The sequence below is a fragment of the Pelophylax lessonae genome (assembly GCF_965119305.1).
Source record: "Pelophylax lessonae genome assembly, chromosome: 11".
NCBI classification, from domain to species: Eukaryota; Metazoa; Chordata; class Amphibia; order Anura; family Ranidae; genus Pelophylax; species Pelophylax lessonae.
The window spans coordinates 225,350,779-225,366,289 of record NC_138778.1 but is presented as its reverse complement, the minus strand read 5'-3'; the positions used below and the strand labels follow the sequence as shown (position 1 = coordinate 225,366,289).

At 43.2% G+C, this 15,511-nt stretch overlaps 2 protein-coding genes across 2 annotated transcripts in view; both read left to right on the top strand.

The window, feature by feature from the left end:
- BCAS4 (breast carcinoma amplified sequence 4) overlaps positions 1–15,511 on the top strand; it is a 1,047,728-nt gene that overhangs the window by 95,141 nt on the left and 937,076 nt on the right. The window lies entirely within an intron of this gene.
- PTPN1 (protein tyrosine phosphatase non-receptor type 1) overlaps positions 1–15,511 on the top strand; it is a 171,031-nt gene that overhangs the window by 1,039 nt on the left and 154,481 nt on the right. The gene's annotated exons all lie outside the window — the stretch shown is intronic.

The following is a 15,511-nucleotide window of genomic DNA, read 5'->3' as shown; positions in this document are numbered from 1 at the left end:
TGACACCCCCATACTGTCCTACACTGACACCCCTATACTGTCCTACACTGACCCCCCCATACTGTCCTACACTGACACCCCCATACTATCCTACACTGACCCCCCCATACTGTCCTACACTGACCCCCCCATACTGTCCTACACTGACACCCCCATACTGTCCTACACTGACACCCCCATACTATCCTACACTGACACCCCCATACTGACCTACACTGACACCCCCATACTGTCCTACACTGACCCCCCCATACTGTCCTACACTGACACCCCCATACTATCCTACACTGACACCCCCATACTATCCTACACTGACACCCCCATACTGTCCTCCACTGACACCCCCATACTATCCTACACTGACCCCCCCATACTGTCCTACACTGACACCCCCATACTGTCCTACACTGACACCCCCATACTATCCTACACTGACACCCCCATACTGTCCTACACTGACACCCCCATACTATCCTACACTGACACCCCCATACTGTCCTCCACTGACACCCCCATACTATCCTACACTGACACCCCCATACTGTCCTCCACTGACACCCCCATACTGTCCTCCACTGACACCCCCATACTATCCTACACTGACACCCCCATACTGTCCTCCACTGACACCCCCATACTATCCTACACTGACACCCCCATACTGTCCTCCACTGACACCCCCATACTGTCCTCCACTGACACCCCCATACTGTCCTCCACTGACACCCCCATACTATCCTACACTGACACCCCCATACTGTCCTCCACTGACACCCCCATACTATCCTACACTGACCCCCCCATACTGTCCTACACTGACACCCCCATACTGTCCTACACTGACACCCCCATACTATCCTACACTGACACCCCCATACTGTCCTACACTGACCCCCCCATACTGTCCTACACTGACACCCCCATACTATCCTACACTGACACCCCCATACTATCCTACACTGACCCCCCCATACTGTCCTACACTGACACCCCCATACTATCCTACACTGACACCCCCATACTGACCTACACTGACACCCCCATACTGTCCTACACTGACCCCCCCATACTGTCCTACACTGACACCCCCATACTATCCTACACTGACACCCCCATACTATCCTACACTGACACCCCCATACTGTCCTCCACTGACACCCCCATACTATCCTACACTGACCCCCCCATACTGTCCTACACTGACACCCCCATACTGTCCTACACTGACACCCCCATACTATCCTACACTGACACCCCCATACTGTCCTACACTGACCCCCCCATACTGTCCTACACTGACACCCCCATACTATCCTACACTGACACCCCCATACTATCCTACACTGACCCCCCCATACTGTCCTACACTGACACCCCCATACTATCCTACACTGACACCCCCATACTGACCTACACTGACACCCCCATACTGTCCTACACTGACCCCCCCATACTGTCCTACACTGACACCCCCATACTATCCTACACTGACACCCCCATACTATCCTACACTGACACCCCCCCATACTGTCCTCCACTGACACCCCCATACTATCCTACACTGACACCCCCATACTGTCCTACACTGACCCCCCCATACTGTCCTACACTGACACCCCCATACTATCCTACACTGACACCCCCATACTATCCTACACTGACACCCCCCCATACTGTCCTCCACTGACACCCCCATACTATCCTACACTGACACCCCCATACTGACCTACACTGACACCCCCATACTGACCTACACTGACCCCCCCCATACTGTCCTACACTGACACCCCCATACTGTCCTCCACTGACACCCCCATACTGTCCTCCACTGACACCCCCATACTGTCCTCCACTGACACCCCCATACTATCCTACACTGACCCCCCCCCATACTGTCCTACACTGACACCCCCATACTGTCCTCCACTGACACCCCCATACTGTCCTCCACTGACCCCCCCCATACTGTCCTACACTGACACCCCCATACTGTCCTACACTGACCCCCCATACTGTCCTACACTGACACCCCCATACTATCCTACACTGACACCCCCATACTGTCCTACACTGACCCCCCCCATACTGTCCTACACTGACCCCCCCCCATACTGTCCTACACTGACCCCCCATACTGTCCTACACTGACCCCCCCCATACTGTCCTACACTGACACCCCCATACTATCCTACACTGACACCCCCATACTATCCTACACTGACACCCCCCTACTGACCTACACTGACACCCCCATACTGTCCTACACTGACACCCCCATACTGTCCTCCACTGACACCCCCATACTGTCCTCCACTGACACCCCCATACTATCCTACACTGACACCCCCCATACTGTCCTACACTGACCCCCCCCCATACTGTCCTACACTGACACCCCCATACTGTCCTCCACTGACACCCCCATACTGTCCTCCACTGACACCCCCCCCCCATACTGTCCTCCACTGACACCCCCCCCCATACTGTCCTCCACTGACACCCCCCCCCATACTGTCCTCCACTGACACCCCCCCCATACTGTCCTCCACTGACACCCCCCCCCCATACTGTCCTACACTGACACCCCCATACTGTCCTCCACTGACACCCCCCCATACTGTCCTCCACTGACACCCCCCCATACTGTCCTCCACTGACACCCCCCCATACTGTCCTCCACTGACACCCCCCCATACTGTCCTCCACTGACACCCCCCCATACTGTCCTCCACTGACACCCCCATACTGTCCTCCACTGACACCCCCCCATACTGTCCTCCACTGACACCCCCCCCCATACTGTCCTCCACTGACACCCCCCCCATACTGTCCTCCACTGACACCCCCCCCATACTGTCCTCCACTGACACCCCCATACTGTCCTCCGCTGACCCCCCCATACTGTCCCACGCTGACACCCCCATACTGTCCTCCACTGACACCCCCATACTGTCCTCCACTGACCCCCCCCATACTGTCCTCCACTGACCCCCCCCCCCATACTGTCCTCCACTGACCCCCCCCCCCATACTGTCCTCCACTGACCCCCCCCCCCCATACTGTCCTCCACTGACCCCCCCCCCCCATACTGTCCTCCACTGACCCCCCCATACTGTCCTCCACTGACCCCCCCATACTGTCCTCCACTGACCCCCCCATACTGTCCTCCACTGACCCCCCCATACTGTCCTCCACTGACCCCCCCCCCCATACTGTCCTCCACTGACCCCCCCCATACTGTCCTCCACTGACACCCATCCTGATTATACTGTACACTGTATGACACTGACATCTCCTCATTATACTGTACACTGTATGACACTGACATCTTCCATCATTATACTGTACACTGTATGACACTGACATCTCCCCTCATACTGTACACTGTATGACACTGACATCTCCCATCTTTATACTGTACACTGTATGACACTGACATCTCCCATCATTATACTGTACACTGTATGACACTGACATCTCTCCTCATTATACTGTACACTGTATGACACTGACATCTCCCCTCATACTGTACACTGTATGACACTGACATCTCTCCTCATTATACTGTACACTGTATGACACTGACATCTCTCATCATTATACTGTACACTGTATGACACTGACATCTCTCCTCATACTGTACACTGTATGACACTGACATCTCCCATCATTATACTGTACACTGTATGACACTGACATCTCCCATCATTATACTGTACACTGTATGACACTGACATCTCTCCTCATTATACTGTACACTGTATGACACTGACATCTCCCATCATTATACTGTACACTGTATGACACTGACATCTCCCCTCATTATACTGTACACTGTATGACACTGACATCTCCCATCATTATACTGTACACTGTATGACACTGACATCTCCCCTCATTATACTGTACACTGTATGACACTGACATCTCTCCTCATTATATTGTACACTGTATGACACTGACATCTCCCATCATTATACTGTACACTGTATGACACTGACATCTCTCATCATTATACTGTACACTGTATGACACTGACATCTCTCATCATTATACTGTACACTGCATGACACTGACATCTCCCCTCATACTGTACACTGTATGACACTGACATCTCCCATCATTATACTGTACACTGTATGACACTGACATCTCTCATCATTATACTGTACACTGTATGACACTGACATCTCCCCTCATTATACTGTACACTGTATGACACTGACATCTCCCATCATTATACTGTACACTGTATGACACTGACATCTCTCCTCATTATACTGTACACTGTATGACACTGACATCTCTCATCATTATACTGTACACTGTATGACACTGACATCTCTCATCATTATACTGTACACTGTATGACACTGACATCTCTCCTCATTATACTGTACACTGTATGACACTGACATCTCTCATCATTATACTGTACACTGTATGACACTGACATCTCCCCTCATACTGTACACTGTATGACACTGACATCTCTCCTCATTATACTGTACACTGTATGACACTGACATCTCTCATCATTATACTGTACACTGTATGACACTGACATCTCCCATCATTATACTGTACACTGTATGACACTGACATCTTCCATCATTATACTGTACACTGTATGACACTGACATCTCCCCTCATACTGTACACTGTATGACACTGACATCTCCCATCTTTATACTGTACACTGTATGACACTGACATCTCCCATCATTATACTGTACACTGTATGACACTGACATCTCCCATCATTATACTGTACACTGTATGACACTGACATCTCTCCTCATTATACTGTACACTGTATGACACTGACATCTCCCCTCATACTGTACACTGTATGACACTGACATCTCTCCTCATTATACTGTACACTGTATGACACTGACATCTCCCCTCATACTGTACACTGTATGACACTGACATCTCTCATCATTATACTGTACACTGTATGACACTGACATCTCCATCATTATACTGTACACTGTATGACACTGACATCTCTCCTCATTATACTGTACACTGTATGACACTGACATCTCTCATCATTATACTGTACACTGTATGACACTGACATCTCTCATCATTATACTGTACACTGCATGACACTGACATCTCCCATCATACTGTACACTGTATGACACTGACATCTCCCATCATTATACTGTACACTGTATGACACTGACATCTCCCATCATTATACTGTACACTGTATGACACTGACATCTCTCCTCATTATACTGTACACTGTATGACACTGACATCTCTCATCATTATACTGTACACTGTATGACACTGACATCTCTCATCATTATACTGTACACTGTATGACACTGACATCTCCCCTCATACTGTACACTGTATGACACTGACCTCTCTCCTCATTATACTGTACACTGTATGACACTGACATCTCCCATCATTATACTGTACACTGTATGACACTGACATCTCTCATCATTATACTGTACACTGTATGACACTGACATCTCTCATCATTATACTGTACACTGTATGACACTGACATCTCTCATCATTATACTGTACACTGTATGACACTGACATCTCCCATCATTATACTGTACACTGTATGACACTGACATCTCTCCTCATTATACTGTACACTGTATGACACTGATATCTCCCATCATTATACTGTACACTGTATGACACTGACATCTCCCCTCATACTGTACACTGTATGACACTGACATCTCCCCTCATACTGTACACTGTATGACACTGACATCTCTCATCATTATACTGTACACTGTATGACACTGACATCTCGCATCATTATACTGTACACTGTATGACACTGACATCTCCCATCATTATACTGTACACTGTATGACACTGACATCTCATTATACTGTACACTGTATGACACTGACATCTCTCCTCATACTGTACACTGTATGACACTGACATCTCCCATCATTATACTGTACACTGTATGACACTGACATCTCTCCTCATTATACTGTACACTGTATGACACTGACATCTCTCATCATTATACTGTACACTGTATGACACTGACATCTCTCCTCATTATACTGTACACTGTATGACACTGACATCTCTCATCATTATACTGTACACTGTATGACACTGACATCTCCCCTCATACTGTACACTGTATAACACTGACATCTCCCATCATTATACTGTACACTGTATGACACTGACATCTCCCATCATTATACTGTACACTGTATGACACTGACATCTCCCATCATTTTACTGTACACTGTATGACACTGACATCTCCCATCATTATACTGTACACTGTATGACACTGACATCTCCCATCATTTTACTGTACACTCTATGACACTGACATCTCCCCTCATACTGTACACTGTATGACACTGACATCTCCTCATTATACTGTACACTGTATGACACTGACATCTCTCATCATTATACTGTACACTGTATGACACTGACATCTCCCCTCATACTGTACACTGTATGACACTGACATCTCCCATCATACTGTACACTGTATGACACTGACATCTCCCATCATTATACTGTACACTGTATGACACTGACATCTCCCATCATTATACTGTACACTGTATGACACTGACATCTCCTCATTATACTGTACACTGTATGACACTGACATCTCTCATCATTATACTGTACACTGTATGACACTGACATCTCCCATCATTTTACTGTACACTCTATGACACTGACATCTCCCCTCATACTGTACACTGTATGACACTGACATCTCTCCTCATTATACTGTACACTGTATGACACTGACATCTCTCCTCATTATACTGTACACTGTATGACACTGACATCTCCCATCATTATACTGTACACTGTATGACACTGACATCTCCCATCTTTATACTGTACACTGTATGACACTGACATCTCTCATCATTATACTGTACACTGTATGACACTGACATCTCTCATCATTATACTGTACACTGTATGACACTGACATCTCCTCATTATACTGTACACTGTATGACACTGACATCTCCCATCATTATACTGTACACTGTATGACACTGACATCTCCATCATACTGTACACTGTATGACACTGACATCTCTCCTCATTATACTGTACACTGTATGACACTGACATCTCCTCATTATACTGTACACTGTATGACACTGACATCTCTCCTCATTATACTGTACACTGTATGACACTGACATCTCCCATCATTATACTGTACACTGTATGACACTGACATCTCTCATCATTATACTGTACACTGTATGACACTGACATCTCTCATCATTATACTGTACACTGTATGACACTGACATCTCTCCTCATTATACTGTACACTGTATGACACTGACATCTCTCATCATTATACTGTACACTGTATGACACTGACATCTCCCATCATTATACTGTACACTGTATGACACTGACATCTCTCATCATTATACTGTACACTGTATGACACTGACATCTCTCCTCATTATACTGTACACTGTATGACACTGACATCTCTCATCATTATACTGTACACTGTATGACACTGACATCTCTCATCATTATACTGTACACTGCATGACACTGACATCTCCCATCATACTGTACACTGTATGACACTGACATCTCTCCTCATTATACTGTACACTGTATGACACTGACATCTCCCCTCATACTGTACACTGTATGACACTGACCTCTCTCCTCATTATACTGTACACTGTATGACACTGACATCTCCCATCATTATACTGTACACTGTATGACACTGACATCTCTCATCATTATACTGTACACTGTATGACACTGACATCTCTCATCATTATACTGTACACTGTATGACACTGACATCTCTCATCATTATACTGTACACTGTATGACACTGACATCTCCCATCATTATACTGTACACTGTATGACACTGACATCTCTCCTCATTATACTGTACACTGTATGACACTGATATCTCCCATCATTATACTGTACACTGTATGACACTGACATCTCCCCTCATACTGTACACTGTATGACACTGACATCTCCCCTCATACTGTACACTGTATGACACTGACATCTCTCATCATTATACTGTACACTGTATGACACTGACATCTCGCATCATTATACTGTACACTGTATGACACTGACATCTCCCATCATTATACTGTACACTGTATGACACTGACATCTCATTATACTGTACACTGTATGACACTGACATCTCTCCTCATACTGTACACTGTATGACACTGACATCTCTCCTCATTATACTGTACACTGTATGACACTGACATCTCCTCATTATACTGTACACTGTATGACACTGACATCTCTCATCATTATACTGTACACTGTATGACACTGACATCTCTCATCATTATACTGTACACTGTATGACACTGACATCTCCCCTCATACTGTACACTGTATAACACTGACATCTCCCATCATTATACTGTACACTGTATGACACTGACATCTCTCCTCATTATACTGTACACTGTATGACACTGACATCTCTCATCATTATACTGTACACTGTATGACACTGACATCTCTCCTCATTATACTGTACACTGTATGACACTGACATCTCTCATCATTATACTGTACACTGCATGACACTGACATCTCCCATCATACTGTACACTGTATGACACTGACATCTCTCCTCATTATACTGTACACTGTATGACACTGACATCTCCCCTCATACTGTACACTGTATGACACTGACCTCTCTCCTCATTATACTGTACACTGTATGACACTGACATCTCCCATCATTATACTGTACACTGTATGACACTGACATCTCTCATCATTATACTGTACACTGTATGACACTGACATCTCTCATCATTATACTGTACACTGTATGACACTGACATCTCTCATCATTATACTGTACACTGTATGACACTGACATCTCCCATCATTATACTGTACACTGTATGACACTGACATCTCTCCTCATTATACTGTACACTGTATGACACTGATATCTCCCATCATTATACTGTACACTGTATGACACTGACATCTCCCCTCATACTGTACACTGTATGACACTGACATCTCCCCTCATACTGTACACTGTATGACACTGACATCTCTCATCATTATACTGTACACTGTATGACACTGACATCTCGCATCATTATACTGTACACTGTATGACACTGACATCTCCCATCATTATACTGTACACTGTATGACACTGACATCTCATTATACTGTACACTGTATGACACTGACATCTCTCCTCATACTGTACACTGTATGACACTGACATCTCCCATCATTATACTGTACACTGTATGACACTGACATCTCTCCTCATTATACTGTACACTGTATGACACTGACATCTCCCATCATTATACTGTACACTGTATGACACTGACATCTCCCATCATTTTACTGTACACTCTATGACACTGACATCTCCCCTCATACTGTACACTGTATAACACTGACATCTCCCATCATTATACTGTACACTGTATGACACTGACATCTCTCCTCATACTGTACACTGTATGACACTGACATCTCTCCTCATTATACTGTACACTGTATGACACTGACATCTCCCATCATTATACTGTACACTGTATGACACTGACATCTCCTCATTATACTGTACACTGCATGACACTGACATCTCTCATCATTATACTGTACACTGTATGACACTGACATCTCCCCTCATACTGTACACTGTATGACACTGACATCTCCCATCATACTGTACACTGTATGACACTGACATCTCCCATCATTATACTGTACACTGTATGACACTGACATCTCCCATCATTATACTGTACACTGTATGACACTGACATCTCCTCATTATACTGTACACTGTATGACACTGACATCTCTCATCATTATACTGTACACTGTATGACACTGACATCTCCCATCATTTTACTGTACACTCTATGACACTGACATCTCCCCTCATACTGTACACTGTATGACACTGACATCTCTCCTCATTATACTGTACACTGTATGACACTGACATCTCTCCTCATTATACTGTACACTGTATGACACTGACATCTCCCATCATTATACTGTACACTGTATGACACTGACATCTCCCATCTTTATACTGTACACTGTATGACACTGACATCTCTCATCATTATACTGTACACTGTATGACACTGACATCTCCTCATTATACTGTACACTGTATGACACTGACATCTCCCATCATTATACTGTACACTGTATGACACTGACATCTCCATCATACTGTACACTGTATGACACTGACATCTCTCCTCATTATACTGTACACTGTATGACACTGACATCTCCTCATTATACTGTACACTGTATGACACTGACATCTCTCCTCATTATACTGTACACTGTATGACACTGACATCTCCCATCATTATACTGTACACTGTATGACACTGACATCTCTCATCATTATACTGTACACTGTATGACACTGACATCTCTCCTCATTATACTGTACACTGTATGACACTGACATCTCTCATCATTATACTGTACACTGTATGACACTGACATCTCCCATCATTATACTGTACACTGTATGACACTGACATCTCTCATCATTATACTGTACACTGTATGACACTGACATCTCTCATCATTATACTGTACACTGTATGACACTGATATCTCTCCTCATTATACTGTACACTGTATGACACTGACATCTCTCCTCATACTGTACACTGTATGACACTGACATCTCTCCTCATTATACTGTACACTGTATGACACTGACATCTCTCCTCATTATACTGTACACTGTATGACACTGACATCTCTCATCATTATACTGTACACTGTATGACACTGACATCTCCCCTCATACTGTACACTGTATGACACTGACATCTCTCATTATACTGTACACTGTATGACACTGACATCTCCCATCATTATACTGTACACTGTATGACACTGACATCTCCCCTCATACTGTACACTGTATGACACTGACATCTCTCCTCATTATACTGTACACTGTATGACACTGACATCTCTCCTCATTATATTGTACACTGTATGACACTGACATCTCCCATCATTATACTGTACACTGTATGACACTGACATCTCTCATCATTATACTGTACACTGTATGACACTGACATCTCTCATCATTATACTGTACACTGCATGACACTGACATCTCCCCTCATACTGTACACTGTATGACACTGACATCTCCCATCATTATACTGTACACTGTATGACACTGACATCTCTCATCATTATACTGTACACTGTATGACACTGACATCTCCCCTCATTATACTGTACACTGTATGACACTGACATCTCCCATCATTATACTGTACACTGTATGACACTGACATCTCTCCTCATTATACTGTACACTGTATGACACTGACATCTCTCATCATTATACTGTACACTGTATGACACTGACATCTCTCATCATTATACTGTACACTGTATGACACTGACATCTCTCCTCATTATACTGTACACTGTATGACACTGACATCTCTCATCATTATACTGTACACTGTATGACACTGACATCTCCCCTCATACTGTACACTGTATGACACTGACATCTCTCCTCATTATACTGTACACTGTATGACACTGACATCTCTCATCATTATACTGTACACTGTATGACACTGACATCTCTCATCATTATACTGTACACTGTATGACACTGACATCTTCCATCATTATACTGTACACTGTATGACACTGACATCTCCCATCATTATACTGTACACTGTATGACACTGACATCTCTCCTCATTATACTGTACACTGTATGACACTGACATCTCCCCTCATTATACTGTACACTGTATGACACTGACATCTCCCCTCATACTGTACACTGTATGACACTGACATCTCTCCTCATTATACTGTACACTGTATGACACTGACATCTCCCCTCATACTGTACACTGTATGACACTGACATCTCTCATCATTATACTGTACACTGTATGACACTGACCTCTCTCCTCATTATACTGTACACTGTATGACACTGACATCTCCCATCATTATACTGTACACTGTATGACACTGACATCTCTCCTCATACTGTACACTGTATGACACTGACATCTCCCATCATTATACTGTACACTGTATGACACTGACATCTCTCCTCATACTGTACACTGTATGACACTGACATCTCCCATCATTATACTGTACACTGTATGACACTGACATCTCCCATCATTATACTGTACACTGTATGACACTGACATCTCTCCTCATTATACTGTACACTGTATGACACTGACATCTCTCATCATTATACTGTACACTGTATGACACTGACATCTCTCATCATTATACTGTACACTGTATGACACTGACATCTCCCCTCATACTGTACACTGTATGACACTGACATCTCTCATCATTATACTGTACACTGTATGACACTGACATCTCTCATCATTATACTGTACACTGTATGACACTGACATCTCGCATCATTATACTGTACACTGTATGACACTGACATCTCCCATCATTATACTGTACACTGTATGACACTGACATCTCATTATACTGTACACTGTATGACACTGACATCTCCATCATTATACTGTACACTGTATGACACTGACATCTCCCCTCATTATACTGTACACTGTATGACACTGACATCTCCCCTCATTATACTGTACACTGTATGACACTGACATCTCTCCTCATACTGTACACTGTATGACACTGACATCTCCCATCATTATACTGTACACTGTATGACACTGACATCTCTCCTCATTATACTGTACACTGTATGACACTGACATCTCTCATCATTATACTGTACACTGTATGACACTGACATCTCTCCTCATTATACTGTACACTGTATGACACTGACATCTCTCATCATTATACTGTACACTGTATGACACTGACATCTCCCCTCATACTGTACACTGTATAACACTGACATCTCCCATCATTATACTGTACACTGTATGACACTGACATCTCCCATCATTATACTGTACACTGTATGACACTGACATCTCTCCTCATTATACTGTACACTGTATGACACTGACATCTCTCCTCATTATACTGTACACTGTATGACACTGACATCTCTCCTCATTATACTGTACACTGTATAACACTGACATCTCCCATCATTATACTGTACACTGTATGACACTGACATCTCCCATCATTATACTGTACACTGTATGACACTGACATCTCCTCATTATACTGTACACTGTATGACACTGACATCTCTCATCATTATACTGTACACTGTATGACACTGACATCTCCCATCATTATACTGTACACTGTATGACACTGACATCTCCCATCATACTGTACACTGTATGACACTGACATCTCCCATCATTATACTGTACACTGTATGACACTGACATCTCCCATCATTATACTGTACACTGTATGACACTGACATCTCCTCATTATACTGTACACTGTATGACACTGACATCTCCTCATTATACTGTACACTGTCATCTCTCATCATTATACTGTACACTGTATGACACTGACATCTCCCATCATTTTACTGTACACTCTATGACACTGACATCTCCCCTCATACTGTACACTGTATGACACTGACATCTCTCCTCATTATACTGTACACTGTATGACACTGACATCTCTCCTCATTATACTGTACACTGTATGACACTGACATCTCCCATCATTATACTGTACACTGTATGACACTGACATCTCCCATCATTATACTGTACACTGTATGACACTGACATCTCCCATCTTTATACTGTACACTGTATGACACTGACATCTCTCATCATTATACTGTACACTGTATGACACTGACATCTCTCATCATTATACTGTACACTGTATGACACTGACATCTCCTCATTATACTGTACACTGTATGACACTGACATCTCCCATCATTATACTGTACACTGTATGACACTGACATCTCCATCATACTGTACACTGTATGACACTGACATCTCTCCTCATTATACTGTACACTGTATGACACTGACATCTCCTCATTATACTGTACACTGTATGACACTGACATCTCTCCTCATTATACTGTACACTGTATGACACTGACATCTCCCATCATTATACTGTACACTGTATGACACTGACATCTCTCATCATTATACTGTACACTGTATGACACTGACATCTCTCATCATTATACTGTACACTGTATGACACTGACATCTCTCATCATTATACTGTACACTGTATGACACTGATATCTCTCCTCATTATACTGTACACTGTATGACACTGACATCTCTCCTCATACTGTACACTGTATGACACTGACATCTCTCCTCATTATACTGTACACTGTATGACACTGACATCTCTCCTCATTATACTGTACACTGTATGACACTGACATCTCTCATCATTATACTGTACACTGTATGACACTGACATCTCCCCTCATACTGTACACTGTATGACACTGACATCTCTCATTATACTGTACACTGTATGACACTGACATCTCCCATCATTATACTGTACACTGTATGACACTGACATCTCCCCTCATACTGTACACTGTATGACACTGACATCTCTCATTATACTGTACACTGTATGACACTGACATCTCCCCTCATACTGTACACTGTATGACACTGACATCTCTCATTATACTGTACACTGTATGACACTGACATCTCTCCTCATTATACTGTACACTGTATGACACTGACATCTCCCATCATTATACTGTACACTGTATGACACTGACATCTCTCCTCATTATACTGTACACTGTATGACACTGACATCTCTCCTCATACTGTACACTGTATGACACTGACATCTCATTATACTGTACACTGTATGACACTGACATCTCTCCTCATTATACTGTACACTGTATGACACTGACATCTCTCATCATTATACTGTACACTGTATGACACTGACATCTCTCCTCATTATACTGTACACTGTATGACACTGACATCTCCCATCATTATACTGTACACTGTATGACACTGACATCTCTCCTCATTATACTGTACACTGTATGACACTGACATCTCTCCTCATTATACTGTACACTGTATGACACTGACATCTCTCCTCATTATACTGTACACTGTATGACACTGACATCTCTCCTCATTATACTGTACACTGTATGACACTGACATCTCTCCTCATTATACTGTACACTGTATGACACTGACATCTCTCCTCATTATACTGTACACTGTATGACACTGACATCTCCCATCATTATACTGTACACTGTATGACACTGACATCTCCCATCATTATACTGTACACTGTATGACACTGACATCTCCTCATTATACTGTACACTGTATGACACTGACATCTCTCATCATTATACTGTACACTGTATGACACTGACATCTCCTCATTATACTGTACACTGTATGACACTGACATCTCCCATCATTATACTGTACACTGTATGACACTGACATCTCCCATCA